The 17,400-nt window shown below is 47.1% G+C and overlaps 1 long non-coding RNA gene across 1 annotated transcript in view; it reads right to left on the minus strand.

Annotated features, from left to right (window-relative positions):
* Positions 1-17,400, minus strand: part of LOC142501174 (uncharacterized) — a 130,077-nt gene that overhangs the window by 48,812 nt on the left and 63,865 nt on the right. The window contains exon 3 of the long non-coding RNA XR_012803437.1: positions 9,450-9,644. This is a non-coding gene — a long non-coding RNA (uncharacterized LOC142501174). The remainder of the gene's footprint in view (positions 1-9,449; positions 9,645-17,400) is intronic.

Consider the following 17,400-nt stretch of genomic DNA (forward strand, 5'->3'; position numbering starts at 1 on the left):
ACAAGACATTGCATGCACAGTTAAAGATAATTTATATTATGGGCTTATGAAACAGTTACAGACCAGATTCAAATGTGAGACAGCTTTAGATTTGAAAGAACTTAGACTGGTGGTGGATGTAAGAGTCTCTGGTAGGTTGTTCCAGTTTTGGGGTGCACGGTAAAAGAAGGAGGAGCGGCCGGATACTTTGTTGAGCCTTGGGACCATGAATAGTCTTTTGGAGTCTGATCTCAGGTGATAAGTGCTGCATGTGGTAGGGGTGAGGAGCTTGTTCAGGTACCTGGGTAGCTTGCCCATAAAGAATTTGAAGGCAAGACAGGAAAGGTGAACTTTGCACCTAGACTCGAGTGATGACCAATGTAGTTCTTTGAGCATTTCGCAGTGATGGGTGTTATAGTTGCATTGGAGAACAAAACGACAAATTGAATTGTAGAGGGTGTCAAGTTTGCTAAGGTGGGTTTGAGGTGCACAGCCATATATTATGTCTCCATAGTCAATAATTGGCATTAGCATCTGCTGTGCGATACGTTTTCTGACCAGGAGACTTAGGGAGGATTTGTTCCTGTAAAGTACCCCTAGTTTGGCATAGGTCTTGGTTGTCACGGTATCAATGTGCATCCTGAATGTTAAGTGGGAGTCAAACCATATGCCCAGGTATTTAAAACTAGTAACAGGAGTTAGGGTGGTGTTAGCATTGGTTCTAATCAGGAGCTCAGTCACTTTAAAAAGCACAGAAGCTTTAAAAAATTTGTCTTGGTCCCAAATACCATTGTTACAGTCTTGTCAGTGTTTAAAAACAGTTTGTTTTGGGAAATCCAGTTTTCGAGTTTCAAAAAGTCAGACTGAAGTATGTGTTGAAGGTCAGAGAGGCTATGGCTGTGTGCATACAGGATTGTCATCTGCATACATGTGTATTGAGGCTTCCTTTACAAGCTGTGGGAAGATCATTGATAAACACTGAGAAGAGTAGGAGCCCCAAAACAGAGCCTTGCGGGACACCACAGGTGATATCCAGGGGGTTAGAGTTAGAGCCAGAGATGGACACATGTTGGGATCTACCTGATAGGTAGCAATGAAACCAGTTTAAAGCATGTTTCCCTATTCCAGAGCTCTGGAGTTTGTTAAGCAGGATAGCATGATCAACAGTATCAAAAGCCTTAAGTGAATAAAAGGTAGTCATTTCCACCTCACAGATACCACAATACTAAGAAGTGCACTATTACTAATAGCAGGAAATGTGTTTCAGAAAAAAAGGGTTCATCTTAAAAGAAAAAAACTCTTAGAGAAGTTGATGGACACATCGTTGACCTTAAACAAGATCTTACTGTTACAGAGGCCACGTGTAAGATCTTTAAGACTCGTTTGTGCCTGTGCTGCTGTGCTTTGTATCAAACTGTATTTTCTTTGTCCTATCTGTCTATTGGTTAAAATGAAAAAGGGACATTGTTAATGTGGCTTTCACTATGAAACGATATATTTGTCCATTGAGACTATGACCATGCCCGAGCACAGCACCATTATTCTCTCTTCAGCATTTTGATATCTGTAAAAATCCTGCAGCGCAGAATGGCAGGAGAGGGAAACAGAACTGTACCAGGCTCAAAAGGACAAGCTGTATGTGTGAGTACAACATGCGCCAGCACAAGCCCAAGGGTAATCAACTAGAAACTATTCTCTCCACAAAACCCAAGGGCCCAATAAGAGTTGCCCAGCGGCAGTCGAAGAGCGTGGGTGCAAATGGCCATTGTACTGATCGTAAAAATTAGACCCCAATATAGATTTGGCCAAAAATAGGTGCAAAAGAAAGGGTGCGTGGGGGTCGTCAGGCAGGGGGGAGGCATGTCTATCCCTAATTTATATAAATTAGCTCAACATGGGCATGCATATGTTATATAGCACCTGTCTTGTATTAGCATCCAATTTAGAGTTGGATTATCAACTGTTATTAATGTATACCTCCTTTATAATTATTCGCCTATAGGGGCCAGGCGCTAATCAGACCACAAGATAAGAACCCAACATTTCCAATATACATTTTCTGGAGCCATGGCTGCAACTGCTGCTCTGTTGAGGCACATATGCTACTTGGCAATCCTTACTATTCTTGAGACTAGACAAAGAACCTGGAGAAGGGAAAGAACGTTTTATTATTATTATTTACTAGCTGATATACCCGGCGTTGCCCGGGCGTGGAAGGGCAGGGGGCATGGAGTGGAAGGGCGGGGGGGGGGGCCAAGGGCGGGGGGGCCAAGGGGCGTAGAAGGGTGGGGAGGGCAAAGGGCAGGGGGGCAAAGAGCAGGGGGGGCAAAGGGCAGGGAGGGGCGGGGGGGCAAAGGGCAGGGGGGGCAAAGGGCAGGGAGGAGCACGGGGGGGCAAAGGGCCGGGAGGGGCGGGGGGGGCAAAGGGCAGGGAGGGGCAGGGGGGGGCAAAGGGCAGGGAGGGGGGCAGGGAGTGCAGGGTGGGGCAGGGGGGGTTGCAGGGTGGGGCGGGTTGGGCAGGGAGGGGAGGGGCAGGGCAAAGGGCAGGGAGGGGCAAAGGGCAGGGAGGGGCAAAGGGCAAAGGGCTGGGGGGGCAGGGGGCAAAGTGCTGGGGGGCAGGTAGAGGGTGGCAGGGGACAAAGGGCAGGGGGAGGGAGGGCAGGAGGCAAAGGGCAGGGGGAGGGAGGGCAGGGGGCAAAGGGCAGGGGGAGGGAGGGCAGGGGGCAAAGGGCAGGGAGGGCAGGGGGCAAAGGGCAGGGAGGGCAGGGGGCAATGGGCAGGGGGAGGGAGGGCAGGGGGCAAAGGGCAGGGGGAGGGAGGGCAGGGGGCAAAGGGCAGGGGGAGGGAGGGCAGGGGGCAATGGGCAGGAGGAGGGAGGGCAGGGGGCAAAGGGCAGGGGGAGGGAGGGCAGGGGGCAAAGAGCAGGGGAGGGAGGGCAGGGGCAGGGGGCAAAGGGCAGGGGGGGCAGGGGGCAAAGGGCTCGGGGGGGCAGGGGGCAAAGGGCTGGGGGGGCAAAGGGCTGGGGGGGCAGGGGGAGGAGGGGCAGGTGGAGGGTGGCAGGGGACAAAGGGCAGGGGGAGGGAGGGCAGGGGGCAGGGGGAGGGAGGGCAGGGGGCAAAGGCCAGGGGGAGGGCAGGGGCAAAGGGCAGGGGGAGGGAGGGCAGGGGGCAAAGGGCAGGGGGAAAGGGCAGGGGGAAAGGGCACGGGGAGGGAGGGCAGGGGGAGGCAGGGGGAGGGAGGGGGCAAGGGGCAGGTGGGCAGGGAGGGTAGGGGGGGCAAAGGGCAGGGTGAATCAGGGACGCGTTTAATAACCCATTCCCCTGCGTTTCCTCACCTTGCACACGGCCGCCCTCCTGTTCGTCCGGGTACCGGCCGCCCTCCTCCTCCACCTCGGGCTCCTCAGTGGAGAGGCTGAGACGCTCCAGTGAGGAGGTGCTGTGCCTTTCCCGGGGAGAGGCGGAGACAGCCGGAGGAGCGCTCTCTGGGACGGGGAGCGGCCTGTGTGAGGGGTGAGCCGCAGAGAGCGTGCTCTGTGTGTGTGTGGGGGGGGGGAGAGCGGCCTGTGTGAGGGGAGAGCCGCAGAGAGCGTGCTCTGTGTGTGTAGGTGGGGGGGGGGGATAAGCCGGGGGGGGGTGAGCGGGCGTGAGCGGGGGGGAGAGGGAGGTGGGCGGGGGGGAGAACGGGGGAGAGCGGGGGGGGGGGCGAGCGGGTGGGGGTGAGGGAGAGCGCCTGGTGAGGGAGTGGCCTATGGGTGGTGAGAGCCGTGGGGAGCGCTCTCGGGGATGATCAGCTGGGGGAGCGGCCTATGTGAGGGGAGAGCCGCAGAGAGCGTGGGGGAGGGGTGTGTGTGTGTGTGCGTGTGTGTGTGCGTCTCTCCGTCTCTCCTTTGGCCCGTCACTCCGCCTCAGGCCAATGAGTGGTGTGCGGGGGCGGGCGGGCCAAGGGAGCAATCTCATTGGCCTGGCCCAAGGTCCAATGGGATTGCCGCTAGGGACACAGGGAGGTACACAGGAAGACACATACAGACACGGACACATATGACGCTTTCAGATATATATAGTAAGATAAAAATGTTCCTGTTAAATTCCAGTTTTCTTTTTCTCTCTGGCTCCTGGCTCCTTGGTTCATCGATCATTGTGCTAGAGAGCTTCTTTCTGCTGGGCTCAGACTGTGGTCAGTCGTCCCGAAAGTAAAATTTTTAGGGTGTGTGCTGATGTATGATTGCGAAAGATGTCAAAATCATACATAGCCAATAGCATTAATCGAAGAGCTCATTGTAATATTTTGAGACGAGCTGCTGATGACTCTGTATCGCCTAACTGCATATTGAGTATATTGAGTTGTAATTTCAGAATAGTGATGGTGCCGTATTGAACTTTAGTTTTAACGCCGGTCCGACAGTATGTTTGTGATTATGTCTCAACTCTAAACCGGGTACCATGTCTTTAAAGCCATAATGGTATCTTAGAGAAGCAGTCTTTCCTTGGACCAAAGTGTGGAAGAAGGGGGTTTTGTGAGCTGAACTGCGTTCATTTCAGCTGCGGGACCCCCTGCTTCCCGAGATACTTCCCTCCGTAGGGGGTGCCGGTATCTTCTTCATGTTTAAGTGTCCCTCATCATGCGGGCTAAGAGGAAGCTGCAAGGGATGACATCTCGGCTTCCTACAGGCCCGCAAGACACAGGATATTTAAACCCGCCATTATATTAGCCACACAGCCCCATCGGAGATGCTACACGAAGGAGAGACCGGCACCCCCTACAGAGGTAAGTATCTCAGGAATCAGGGGGTCCCCGGAGCTGAAATTAACGTAGTTCATCCCTGGAGGCCCCCAGCTTCAATCCTATAGTTAAAAAAAAAACAAGAAATGCAACCTGGCATGCTGCTTTAAGGGGTTAAAACTGGACAATTGACAATATCTGAAACCAAAGTATGTTGAATATTTGTGTTAACATGTGAGTTAACATGGATAGCTTTGATGTCCTCTCTTTGTCTGATATCACGTTGTGTATAGCAAAGGAGTGCACAGGCAAAGCCCCCCCCTGTGTCCTCCGCTCACAAGTAAAGTAAGACATTGACAATGCACGTGATTGACAAACACTGACCCACTCAGAGGCCTGCTCAATTTCAGACACACAGCACCCACATCTTTGCCTTTTATCGTGGTTATATTGGTTTTGTTTGCACCTGTACATGCTTATGTAAAATCAACACATATGGGTCTGTGTGGGCGAGTTTCTATAGCTCCCTATGCTTGGGATTGCGAATGTGTGCCAGCAGTTGTTGAGGTTAAAGCTAAATTGTAATACACAAACTGAAGGTGATATGAGTTATATAAAAATGAATAGGATAAGCCACTGTCAATAGGAGTCTATGTATCAAGAGAGTGTTTATTGTGACTGCCGACTCCAAGCATTTTGCACGGTGCTCTAATGTGCCGTGCTTTGTTTGATACGACTATATACCTCCTACATTCCAAAATGAAATGAGCTTGGATACAGTGCCGACATGAATACAATAAAGAAAATATATCAAGGTATTCTCCTCCACGAAGGGCAAATATCCCCCGCGGGCCACCGAGGTTTATAATGTTATATCTGTCAGGAAAGGCAACGGGACACCCTAGAGACGGGCTTTAGCAATCTCATTACCAAGAGAGAGGGGACAAAAAGGGGGGTGAAAAAAGAAAATACATACATGGTACACTGATCTAGCACATCCCGGGAATCCCTCGGGCAGACGGAGTGATGTGAATGCTCAGATCGTGGCCAGGTGGCAGGAAAAGCAAAAGAAAAGCTTGTTCCAGGGAAGCAGCAGCATGGAGGCTGGCAGTCAGGTCAGAAATCAGACAGGTAATCTATCATTACTCAGTGAGATGTGACCTGCCAGCAATAAGAAGCAGAGGAGATGAAGAAGCAAGACCTTCACAGAAGAAGGGTGAATGTAGGAAGAGCAAAGTAGAGGTAGTCATTCCCATGCAACACAATGAACTATCCATCTGCTTTCCTTAATTGGCAAAAACATGTCTTCCCAGCATGTCATTATTTATGTAATGATAGGAGGGCATTTTATCTCAATCAGAAAGCTGCAGTTCTTGCTTTGAGAAGATAAGGCGATGTGCTGGCGACTAATGTGAATCGGTGCCATACCCAGGGGGAGTGTGTGTTTGTGCGTGTGTGCGCATGCGTGTGGGTGCATGCATGTGCTGCTCTCAATGTAATAGGATACATGCAGGTAAAGAGCATGAAGCATGAAGCCCCCAGGCACCCATATTAAAAAAAATCGGTGAGGCCGTTTCTCTGTGCTGGAAAAGATTTGAGTCCCATCCATTTACATATAGCTGATCTCTTTCCCCGCATGAGGATGTGGCTCCCACAGCACATAGAATAGGAGCCTGAATTAGACAAATATGTATGTAGTACCTTTCAATTACACCACCGCGTCACGGTGATATCCTGGAAGGACATTTCCTTCACTTGCTTATGAATGACAGCCACCAGGATGTAGCAGGGTGAGAGAAACAATGTGATTATTACACAATTACTGGTTTGTAAGCAGAGGCCGAGCACGATATATTGATTCACCTAACACCGAGTGTAAGCATCTCAGGCTGGAATTGAACCCTCAAGCCAAACCAGAGCACCGTGCCTTGCTAAATTAAAATGAAAGGATTTGCCAACCTGAGGCACACTCCATCCCACAGTGAGCACTTTACCTTTTGTTTCAACATTGTCCCTCATTCCCTCTAGAGCAGGGGTGGCCAACTTCTGTCCTCAAAGGCCACCAACAGTTCAGGTTTCAAGGAGAGCCCTGCTTCAGCACAGGTGGCTCAAGGTGATTGAGCCACCTGTGCTGAAGTAGAGATCTCCTTAAAACCTGACCTGTTGGCCCTTGAGAACTGGAGTTGGCCACCCCTGCTCTGGATTGTAATCTCTCACGAGCAGGGCTCTCATTACCTTCCGAATCTATTTGTCCTTATTTGTATGTAACGCCGTTTATATAACGAGCAAATCTCCCCCATTGTACCGCGCTGCGGAATATGTTCACGGTCAACAAATAAATGATGATAGTAACAATAAAATTGCTCGCACGGAATTGAGAAGGCAGCGGAAGTCTAGAGATTGATGCAAAATGTCGTTTATATTTACATTTTTTTTTTTAAAAAATTCTATGCCACAAACTGCACAAAGATGGCGACAAAAGTGGTCTCAGTTAATATATTGTGTTTTTCAAAGGACTGGTGCATAGCAATTATCTGCGACATACATGAATTCTAGCTATATATGTGAAGTAGGCTTGGGGTTGGTAAATCTGAAAATAGCAGCAATGTTACAGAATGTATCATCAAGAAGCTTAGCCAGCATCCATTTATCTTTTTTTAATCATGCTATTTCAATACCAGTATTAATTTAAAAAGGGAGGTCTCTCCAGGATTTAAGAGTAAATTAAATGCCATATCTGTTCTCCCCAGACTGATACCGTAGCTCATAACTTATGTATGGTCATAAAACGCATTCTGACTTTCACTGGAGAATTGACAATCTTATAAGGCTATTTAAATAATAAATTAGAATGCAGTTCTATCTCTGCATTAGATTGGGCTAATGACTAAAGCTTAGATGGTTAATGTACTTTTCCGAAGTTGATAAAAAAAATGTTCATTTATATGTAGAAATGACAGCCATACGCTGACTTTTTGTATTAGCCACGTTTACAAGCACAGTCCTATTTTTGCAGAAAGGGTGGTGGATTTGTGGAAAATCGTTCCAACAGAGGTGGTAGGGGCTGTAACACTAGGGAAACTCAAACATGCTTGGGATACATGCAAGACTATTATAAATATGAAAGCAAGCCACGGATCACACAGGGTGTGAGGCTTTACAGCAGATAGCAAAATGGGCGGACACAGTGAACCAACTGGTTCTTATCTGCCGTCACATTCTGTTTCTATGGTTTTTCATTGATTCATATATTTTGATAAGAGAACACAGATTTCCAGGAGGATTTTCTTAACGAAAATAATATAAATAAAGTTTACCTTTTCCAGGTGCCAGGGTTGAAACACCTCCCCTTCCCCCCCCTGTCCCCCCCACCCCACTACTTAATTGACTCATTCTTTCCAAAGTCGTCAAGATAAAATTTAGCCTGACAGCAATTCATTCATTTTTTTTTTAAGAATATTGAAATTATAATGTAAGCTTTGTTGTTGATGGAAATTGTACTGTGACTTGGAGGTGTCTTTTTAAAATTAATATATATATATGTGTGTATCCATGTAGCCCGCTGGCTACTGAATTTTCCTGCCCTAGTACTGTCAGTTCTAGTAAGTGCTAGGGTTAAGTTTCTTGCACATGGGCCCTGCATGTGAGAAGGCTACCCAGAAAGACACCTTATTGCCATCTGCAGGTGCAGGGTATTGACAATTGAGATCCCATGCCAGGAAGGGGATCTGGATACACCAGTTCCTGCCCAGCTACTAGGGATTGTGGGTTAGATCATTCAGGTATAAGACCTGACTCTCTTCCTGGTTCTCTCTCTCTCTCTCTGAAGGCTCCAGTCCACATTACTTTCAACCCCTCAGTGATGGAGGACAAGAAATGTTCCATATTAAAAGTAAGGTTATAAAAGTAATAATGAAATACAATATCCACCCGCCGTCTGAAAAATGAATACACAGCAAAATATACTGAGTATTGATATACAGTACCTCTGCAACACTCCAAAGCTCCATCTAATTAAAGGACGTCAATCAAGAGTACATACACACATACTGTACACTTGTCAGAGCCCTATCTGCACTGCCATTGGGTGCGCGCTGACCACATGACTGCTTTTCGTCATGGGAAGACAACATTCTTATCTTCCCTGCTAGCGTACGTGTCACAGCACTTTGCGCACCACTGGGGCGTGCCCCATAGAGGGCTGTGCTGTGGTGTGTGGCGTGCACGCCGTAGCCTGCGCCACCGTGACCACCGGGGACCCAGCCTAAGTTCTTGAGAGAAAAAAGAAGCACATTGACGTGTTGTTCAAATCTGTGTAATTGTAACCCGCCAGATACGCAGAAAGGAAAATGCTCATTTCAAACATGTACCTGATTTCGCCGTATGTTCCGATCCATCCGGCTTTTTCACTGAGATTCACTGAGCCCTGTAAATCTATTTAACATGATGTTGACCCCACGGTGACCAACAATTTCACGAGACAATAAACCGTTGCCCGGGAGGAGAATTATTACTGCACATTTCGCATCTTACATTCCCAAACGTGGAATCGAGCCCATAATGGTATGTTTGTGCTTACAGTTATAATCATTGCGTAATTAGTGAGGCACTGCCCTGAATGACCCCAAAAATATGCCACAAAAAGCAATGCAAGGGGTTTGCAGATAGTGCTTGGATTTCTGGGACAGGATACTCGGTATAATAATAAACCACTTTTTCTTTTATTTCTTTGAAAAAAGCATGAATACTGACCTGAAGAAGCCAGAGAGCGCAGAGTTTGCTGGAAAGCACCCGGGCAGCGTGTGAACGAGGAAGCAGCCCAGCCTGGGCTTGACGTAAGCAAGTTGAGATTTCAGCTCCAAAGTATTTCAAACTTCTACAGGACTTGCTGGTGAAGCATAAAGGGCATCTCAGCGGGAGGTTGCCAGCCTCCCTTTCACATCCGACCTGCAGACAACAAGAGCGAGGGGGATGTGTTGTGGAAGAGGCTTAATAAAAGAAAATTCTCACCATCTATCAAACTTAAACCCTATTGACTGGAGATCCTGAAATGAGGCTGCCGTGCATTTCCCATGGCAACCAAAGGTGAAGGTTAACCACTTTGCCCCCATAGAAATGTTGCTAGCGTAACGCTCACATGATCTGTAATAGCCTAGAACCTTTCCAGGCACGTGATGTGCCACTTTAAACTGAAATGGCAATGAGGCACTGCAGGAGTTTCATAGCAATCAGATCATTCAAATACGGGGGAATCTTGTGTTCAATAAAAGGCGCATGCAGGTTCTCTGAGACCGGTTGGAGTAAATATTGACACAGGATGGAAAAATAAATAAACTGTGGCCCTTAAGTGGAAAATTGACTAATGGTAACGTCACACAAGTCCTTCGGGGCAATAAGACTATATCACTCTGGGCTGAAAAGAAGAAAAGGATGTAAGTATAAAGGAAATTGGGAAGAGACCGGAGTTGCAGTTGAAACACTGTGGGCTATGCAACCTGTTATATAACTCAGGAATGAAGATGATAATGGATCAGACTTTTTCCCCGCAAAGCGCTTTAGGCCTTTGTAAATAGCATGTGTGGAGATAACCTATAACTCTAAACAGAATATGACAATATACCATACTTCCCACAGCTTAAAGCCCATTTTTGCTTCCAAAAAAATGAATAATAATAACTTTATATATATAGCACTTTTATCCCAATGGTAATCAAAGCAGGTCACAAAAATAATCAGGGTTCGACAAATGGCGGCCGCTGTCGACTGCTTACCTGCGGCGGCGTTCCCCGGCATCTCCCAGTTTTCTCCGTCTTCTCCTGCAAATTCAAATTTCCCCCCTGCAGCTCCAGTTAAATGACGTCCCCCGGTCATTTGACGCCGCACGGCCATTTTAACTGGAGTTGCAGGGGGGAAACTTGAATTTGCAGGGGAGAAGACAGAGAAAGCCACACCACGCCGCCGGACCCCGCTGCAGGTAAGTGTCGTGAGGGCGTGGGAGGGGGAGACGGGGGGGGGGGGGTGAGGGAGTGTTTTTCAGGGGGAGACGGGGGGGGCGAGTGGGCCTTTGCCCAGTTTGTCGGGCACCGATAATAATAATAATAATGACAAAATACAGATAAAGCAATAAAAGAAACCAAACACAAGATAAAATATAGGAGGAAATAATACAGAATGGAAAGATAAGTATTAAATACCAAATAGGTTGTGGTTTATAAACCAAATGCCTGGGTAAACAGGTAAGTGTTAAATATTTGCAGGGGGGGGGTATCTCAAACTGTACGGGGCAGAGAGTTCCAAAGTAGGAGCAGCGTGGCCTAGAATCTTGGTCCGAAAAAAAGTCAAGATGATTCTGGGGACCATTAGCAGTGCTAATAGTGAGTCTCAGTATAGGGAAATAGGATCTTTTCTAGATATTTGGATCCTGATTATGTTGGGCTATGTATGTCGACAAGCCAATCTTGAAACAGATTTATCAGGTTATAGGCACCCAGTACAGTGAAAGGTGTCATTTGTCAAGAACGGGTCTGGTTAGTTAACAACTTGGCCACATCATTCTGCGCCAGCTGCATCTCTGGGTCAGGAAGTCCCGGGTAACGTGCATTGCAGTAGTCCAGGCGTGAGTATAGTGCTTAATTCTGGCTATACTCTTAAGGATTTGATCACTGCTGACACCTGATGTTTACGTGTCACGCTACAATCAAGGGCAACACAGAGATTCCGCACATGGTCAGAGCTTAGCAAGTGGGAGCCTCCGACCTTTAGGTCAGTGGGCTGACCTAGCTGCAGTCTCGTTGTCCTCGTATGGCCAGCTCCCACCATGAGCACCTCTGTGTTATCAGGATTCAACCTCAACCAAATGGCGCTCATTCACTCTAGGAGCTCAGCTAGAAACGAGGACTGGTAATAGGCCCTTGGCGCCACATAAGTGGTGTTTTCTGTCATTTCCATAGCAGTGATAACCCAGGCTATGTTGTCTGATACCATCACCCTGTGGTAGCATGTACACCACAAATTATATGTCAGGTAAGATAGAGTCCTGTGGCATTCCACATTACAGGCTCACTGAGGCAGAGGAATCTAAAAATGGTTACGCAAAGAAACATTTTAGTCCTTGGTTATTTATACCCGTTTAATCTGCCCTAGTGTTTTATTTATACCCGTTTACTCTGCCCTAGTCTCCTTCGTAATATTGTATGAAATATTTTAATGGGTGATTATCTACCATCTCCAATGGCACAATGTCTTATACCAGGTTTCATTTCTGCTGGTATTTTCTGCTTTAGGGCACGCACAACCTGTGGTTCTACAATGCTGACTCCTCCGTGCTGTTTATTGAGCAATTGAACTCAAAGTTGCAGAGAAATTAAAAAAAAAAAAACGCAGCAGATTTGAGGACAGAAAATAATTTGGTGCAGTGAAGCATAGCAATGGTTGGCAGTGTATCAGTGATGTAAAGCAGGTGTATCACCATTAAACCAAAATGAAAAATAACCACTGACCCTCCAATGTTTCATGCAGAAAATCCAAGCAGTTTAGTTTTGTTTAGGCCAAAAAAAAATTGCTTTGATTTTCTGCATGAAGTATTTAACGACTCCGTGATATTTCCATTGCAGCCGTAGTTTATTGCTGAAAACATATGTTGGCCTTTTCTCATACTGTAGACACCCTATGGTTTTTAGAATATACGAGGAAAGGCGTATAGTTACTGCCCCTACTCTCTGATAGAAATCAACAATCTATGGCTCAGTTTCCATTTTCATTTTTTGATCTCTTGCATCGGTCCTCTCTCTGGAAAATGTTCAAGACGCAATTTAGCTTAAAATGTTCCCATCTCTGGCTGCGAGGAGATGTCACTGAAACATATCAATATCGAACAATGAATTACTGGCAGTAGGTTAAAAAAAAAAAATAACAGTGCTGTGACAATAAAGACAATGACAAAAAAAAAAAAAAAACAACCGGATCAAATAAGTGGGGTTTGTCTAGTTCCTGTATTTTACGACCTCAAATGAAAAGAAAGTCAACAGCTTTGACCCCGCAATGTCAGCTTCCTTATGCTTTTGTGGTTTCCAATGAGTACCAATTATCATTGGGAATTAATAATTACAGCGATGTGTCTGTAAAAAATGATTTCAGCGCCAAGGATCAAGAGCACTCTATAAAAGCTATTCTTGGAAGAGCCTATTACTTTACCCAGAATTCAAAACAAAACATTGATTGCTTCACGTTGCTCTACTTATTACCTGTGATTTTCAGCAACTGTGCTGCACATTGATATATTACCACAGTGTACACCGTGCCCGACTGGCACATATGTTGCAAGGGGTAAGAAACGAAGGCGCCAACTCGGTTCTCGGGGGTTAATCCCCTGCATGGCACTGTAGTAATGATGCTATTTATCTTGCCTACGGATACTCTGTGCAGTGCTCAGCAGCCGTAGCATAGAGATCCGTCTTGTCAGAATGCAGTGATAAGGGGGGGGGGCACTCACATCAAACTTAAAAGGGTCAGAAGCTTTTACACAGCAGGAGGAGCCTTGGGCTAATTCAGCACTTATTAAATTAACATTTTTAAATATCGGTCCCTTGTGTTCCCTCCCCCCCCCCCACCCCCCCCCCCCCACCCCCATCATCGAAGACTTTTTTCATATTCACATTTCCAAGTTTAGCTGTCACATCCAAAATCTACACGCCGGGGAAAGGACATTTGGATGTAAACTCATTTGTGTTGTGCGGTGGCACCATGCAGACACTGAAAGCATCTGCAGGGAGAGTACTTATGCTAGATAATCAAGAGCACAGAAGAAATAGCCCGCCTGATTCACTTATGTGTGTGCTTCTGCTTTTTACTTCCTTCCTGGTGGGCATTTCCATTTAAACTCCTGTTGTCTCTCAGGCGCTGCCACTCTAACCTGGGTTTTCAAAGCACTTTCACAGAAAAGCTGGAAGATAAAAGGAAAGAGTATGCTTCCATGGGAGTTTTGTTTGGAAGCCATTCAGTTAGGTAAGTGAACAGTACAGTGCAAACAGAACATGTGGAAATCACTAAGCGCCAGGGTATGCAAAGGAGAGTAATGCATCAGAACGTATCTGTGCAAATAATAATCTTATACAATGCCGTGAGTTTTCAAGTACATTCAAGACATACTTAGGAAGCCAATGTAAGGGGACTTATATCTGGTACTCTGGTAACCTTACAACAGGGATTCTCGTCTCCAGTTCCACCGCCCCAACAGGTCAGGATTTCAGGATATCCCTGCTTCAGCACAGGTGGCTCAATAAGTTACTCCCAGCTTCAACACAGGTGGCTCAAGCAGTGGCACCCAGCTTCAGCACAGGTGGCCCAATCAGTGGCTCAGTCAAAGGCTGAAGCAGGGATATCCTTAAAACCTGACCAGTTGGGGGGTCTTGAGGATGGGGGTTGGGAAAACCCAGCCTTACAATATTGTTACCAAGTTGTAGGAGAGTAAGGTGAAGAACAGGTAGATACAGCGGAATCTGAGTGTAAGTTGCTGAGGCTGGTATTGAACTCCAAGCTTGTATGGTCAAGACAGACGCTGCTCCATGACTCTGTAAGGCCGCGCTCATGGTGGGGACATTGCTGTGTGCACACGCGCGCACTTTCGGGACCCTTACCTGATTTGCTATTGCCGTTCCTCAGTGCCCGCGGAGCTGTGCGCTTCGGCGCTGCTACATTTTGCCGAGATACGTCCATTTCAGATTTCGGGCTGCAGTTGCAATGACGTCAGCGTCGCGTGTGCTGGTTCAGCCAATGAGGGCGAACCAGCTTTGTGACGCGTCCGTGACACGTTCGCCACACCCCCGCCCCGCCCACATTCGCCTCCCCAATCTCCTGCAGCTTAGTGCACACATCGCTGCCACCATGAGCTCGGCCTAAGATTATGCCATGTCTCCACCCTAATTAATTTTGTGAACAGATGTGACAGCAAGGCTTTGTTTTGATTTATTATCCTTACATCTCTTATATACATTGGAACCATTATATCAGCTAGTATCCAGTGTTTGTGTGGTACACTAAATACTTGTCATCTTAATGAGGCAATCCAAGCTGGTTTTTTCATTTTGTTTATACAGGATTGAAACAGGGGGTCTCCGGAGCTGAACCCCACTAATTTCAGCTCCGGGGACCCCCTGCTTCCGAAGGTACTTACCTCCGTAGTGGGTGCCGGTAGCCACTCCAGGGTTCACATTATGGCTGATATACAAAACTCTCGAGCCCTGCGAGCCAATAGGAAGCCGGGACGACAAGCCCGGCCCTGCGGGCCAATAGGAAGCCGGGACGACAAGCCGGGCCCTGCGAGCCAATAGGAAGCCGTGACATCACTCGCTGCGGCTTCCTATTGACCCATGTGACGCGGGAGCTTTAAACTGCAGTGAGATACCGGCACCCCCTTCGGAGGTAAGTATCTCTGGAAGCAGGGGGTCCCCGGAGCTGAAGTTAATGGGGTTCAGCTCCGGAGACCCCCTGCTTCAATCCTGTATTTAAAAAAAAGTCAAAAACTGAGCCACTGATTGAGCCTCCTCTGCTGAAGCAGGGATATCCGGAAAACCTGACCTGGTGGGCGGTCTTGAGGACTGGAGTTGTAAACCCCCTGCCGTAAATGTACATTAGCAGATGAATTACTAGACATTTTGAAGCAATCCTGGCTAGAGTTGCCAGGTGGCTTCTCCAAAAATACTGGACTCAATGGTGAAAAGTGCGTCAGGTCACTATGTCCAGGGAGGAAAATACCGGACACATACATGTCCAGTATTACAGTACCTCTCATTTTTTACTGGACAGACCTGGCAACCCTAATCCTGGCAAAACAGCCAGAATATGATTTTTCTGTGTGGTTCACATACAAAATGTTATCCTATATAGCACTGTACATGCCACCCCGTCTGGCCCCATCCATTAGCAGAGGATTTCAAGAAGAAAATATCAGTCTGCACTCTTTGGGGTCCTTCACGAGGGGAAGTACATCCAGGCCCTCCCAACTCGTCTCTGCTCAACAGTATAATCCACACCTTAAGTAAATTATGACAAAAAGTGACAGAAACCCACCACCATACAGTGTATAGCAAATGAAAATATCACTTGTGAGCACATTCACGTCTCAGACAGGTCTGCAACCTTGCTTTCCACCATTATCTCTATGGCCTCGGACATGGTCAGCGCTTATGCTTAGCACTGAGCCCCTGCAGCCGCAATGAGAGCGGCTTTAGCAGGGGCTCGCTTACGCTTCCGCAAGCGTGCGGAAGCGTAAGTCTTAGCAAAATTTAACATTTTCGCGCTTGACGGAGCGCAGGGCCGGTCACGTGAGCGGTTCGCCAATGAGAGCAAACCAGCTCCGTGACGTCACTGGCCCGCCCCCGGACGGCGCGCGCACTAAAGCCAGGGAAAGCACCCGCTTTCCTTCAGCCTCCGCGCGCCTCAGCACGCAATCAGTAACCATGGGCGCAGCCTTAGCATACAATTCTCCCCAAGGGATGCTGGGAAATGACATGCAAATGAGCACAGTGTGTCACCTCCGTACATCACAGAGATGTGAATGTGACTAGTGCAGGCTCTGCATGTTTTGGAAGCTTGAGCACTTACAACATCTGAGAGAAGTGGACAGCGGGACATTATCTGAGGTATGCCTTAATTAGGGCTTAATGAGCTGCTATAGAAAAAGTTACAAATATTATGGACCTAGGTTAAGAACGCTGGGTGATATTTACCATGTGTCTGGAAGAGTGAATGCACATTTAAAGAGGTGCATCAATGTTTAATCCTTTTATGAGCCAATGGTTAATTACCACAAGCAATTATCTAACTTTAACGTAAGGTTAATGCTCTCTTCCCCCTGGCTGCTCAATTAAAAGCATTCCGCTGCTTAAGAAAAAGGACAATTTGGCTAAGAAGCACACTGTGTTTATTGGTGCCTTGTTTTATTGCTTTTGTAAAAAAATAAAATAATTATAATAATAAGGGCAGGAATGTCCTGCTTTCTAAATAGACGGGTCAATCTTTATGCTTTTCAAAATTATTTTCACTTCATACATTTAGCACATGTCGAGCTGTAAGTTAATCGCCCAAGTGTGAATCAATGAACACAAAAGAACCTCCGGAATCTGAGTCACTTAATGATGCTGTGAAGCAGCCTGAACAAGGAACGTTCTGGAAACTGCATTAACCAACCAGTTATCCTAGCACAGGGGCGGCCAACTCCAGTCCTCAAGGGCCACCAAACAGGTCAGGCTTTAAGGATATCCCTGCTTCAGCACAGGTGGCTCAATCATTTTATTTTTTACTGTGGATGTCTAAATAAATGTCAGTTGGATTTTTTTAAAGAAAAGTTCCTGATGCCTATTAATGTTGTGCACTCATATTGGCCAAAACCAAAGCTACTGAGAAGAGGGAAGCTCAGTGTATGTTCCCTGAGTGTATATCCCTGCAGCCGAGTAGGGGTGTTTAATTCCTCCATAGATGGATACAGAAATAAACAGGGAGTGCATGCACATTGCTGTTGCTATGCCAGCCTCCCTCCCTTGAGTTTTAATTAGGGAAAACAATGTCACATCTTGCTGGTGGGATAGCCAGAAACCCAGTTCTCAGTCATGTTGGTGCCACTGCCTTTACCGCTATGCTATAGAATAGACGCCACCATTCTGCATGAAGGGGCAAAGCCTACAAAAAGAAAAGATGTAATGAAAGT

This window comes from Ascaphus truei, chromosome 8, assembly GCF_040206685.1.
Source record: "Ascaphus truei isolate aAscTru1 chromosome 8, aAscTru1.hap1, whole genome shotgun sequence".
In the NCBI taxonomy this organism is placed as follows: Eukaryota; Metazoa; Chordata; class Amphibia; order Anura; family Ascaphidae; genus Ascaphus; species Ascaphus truei.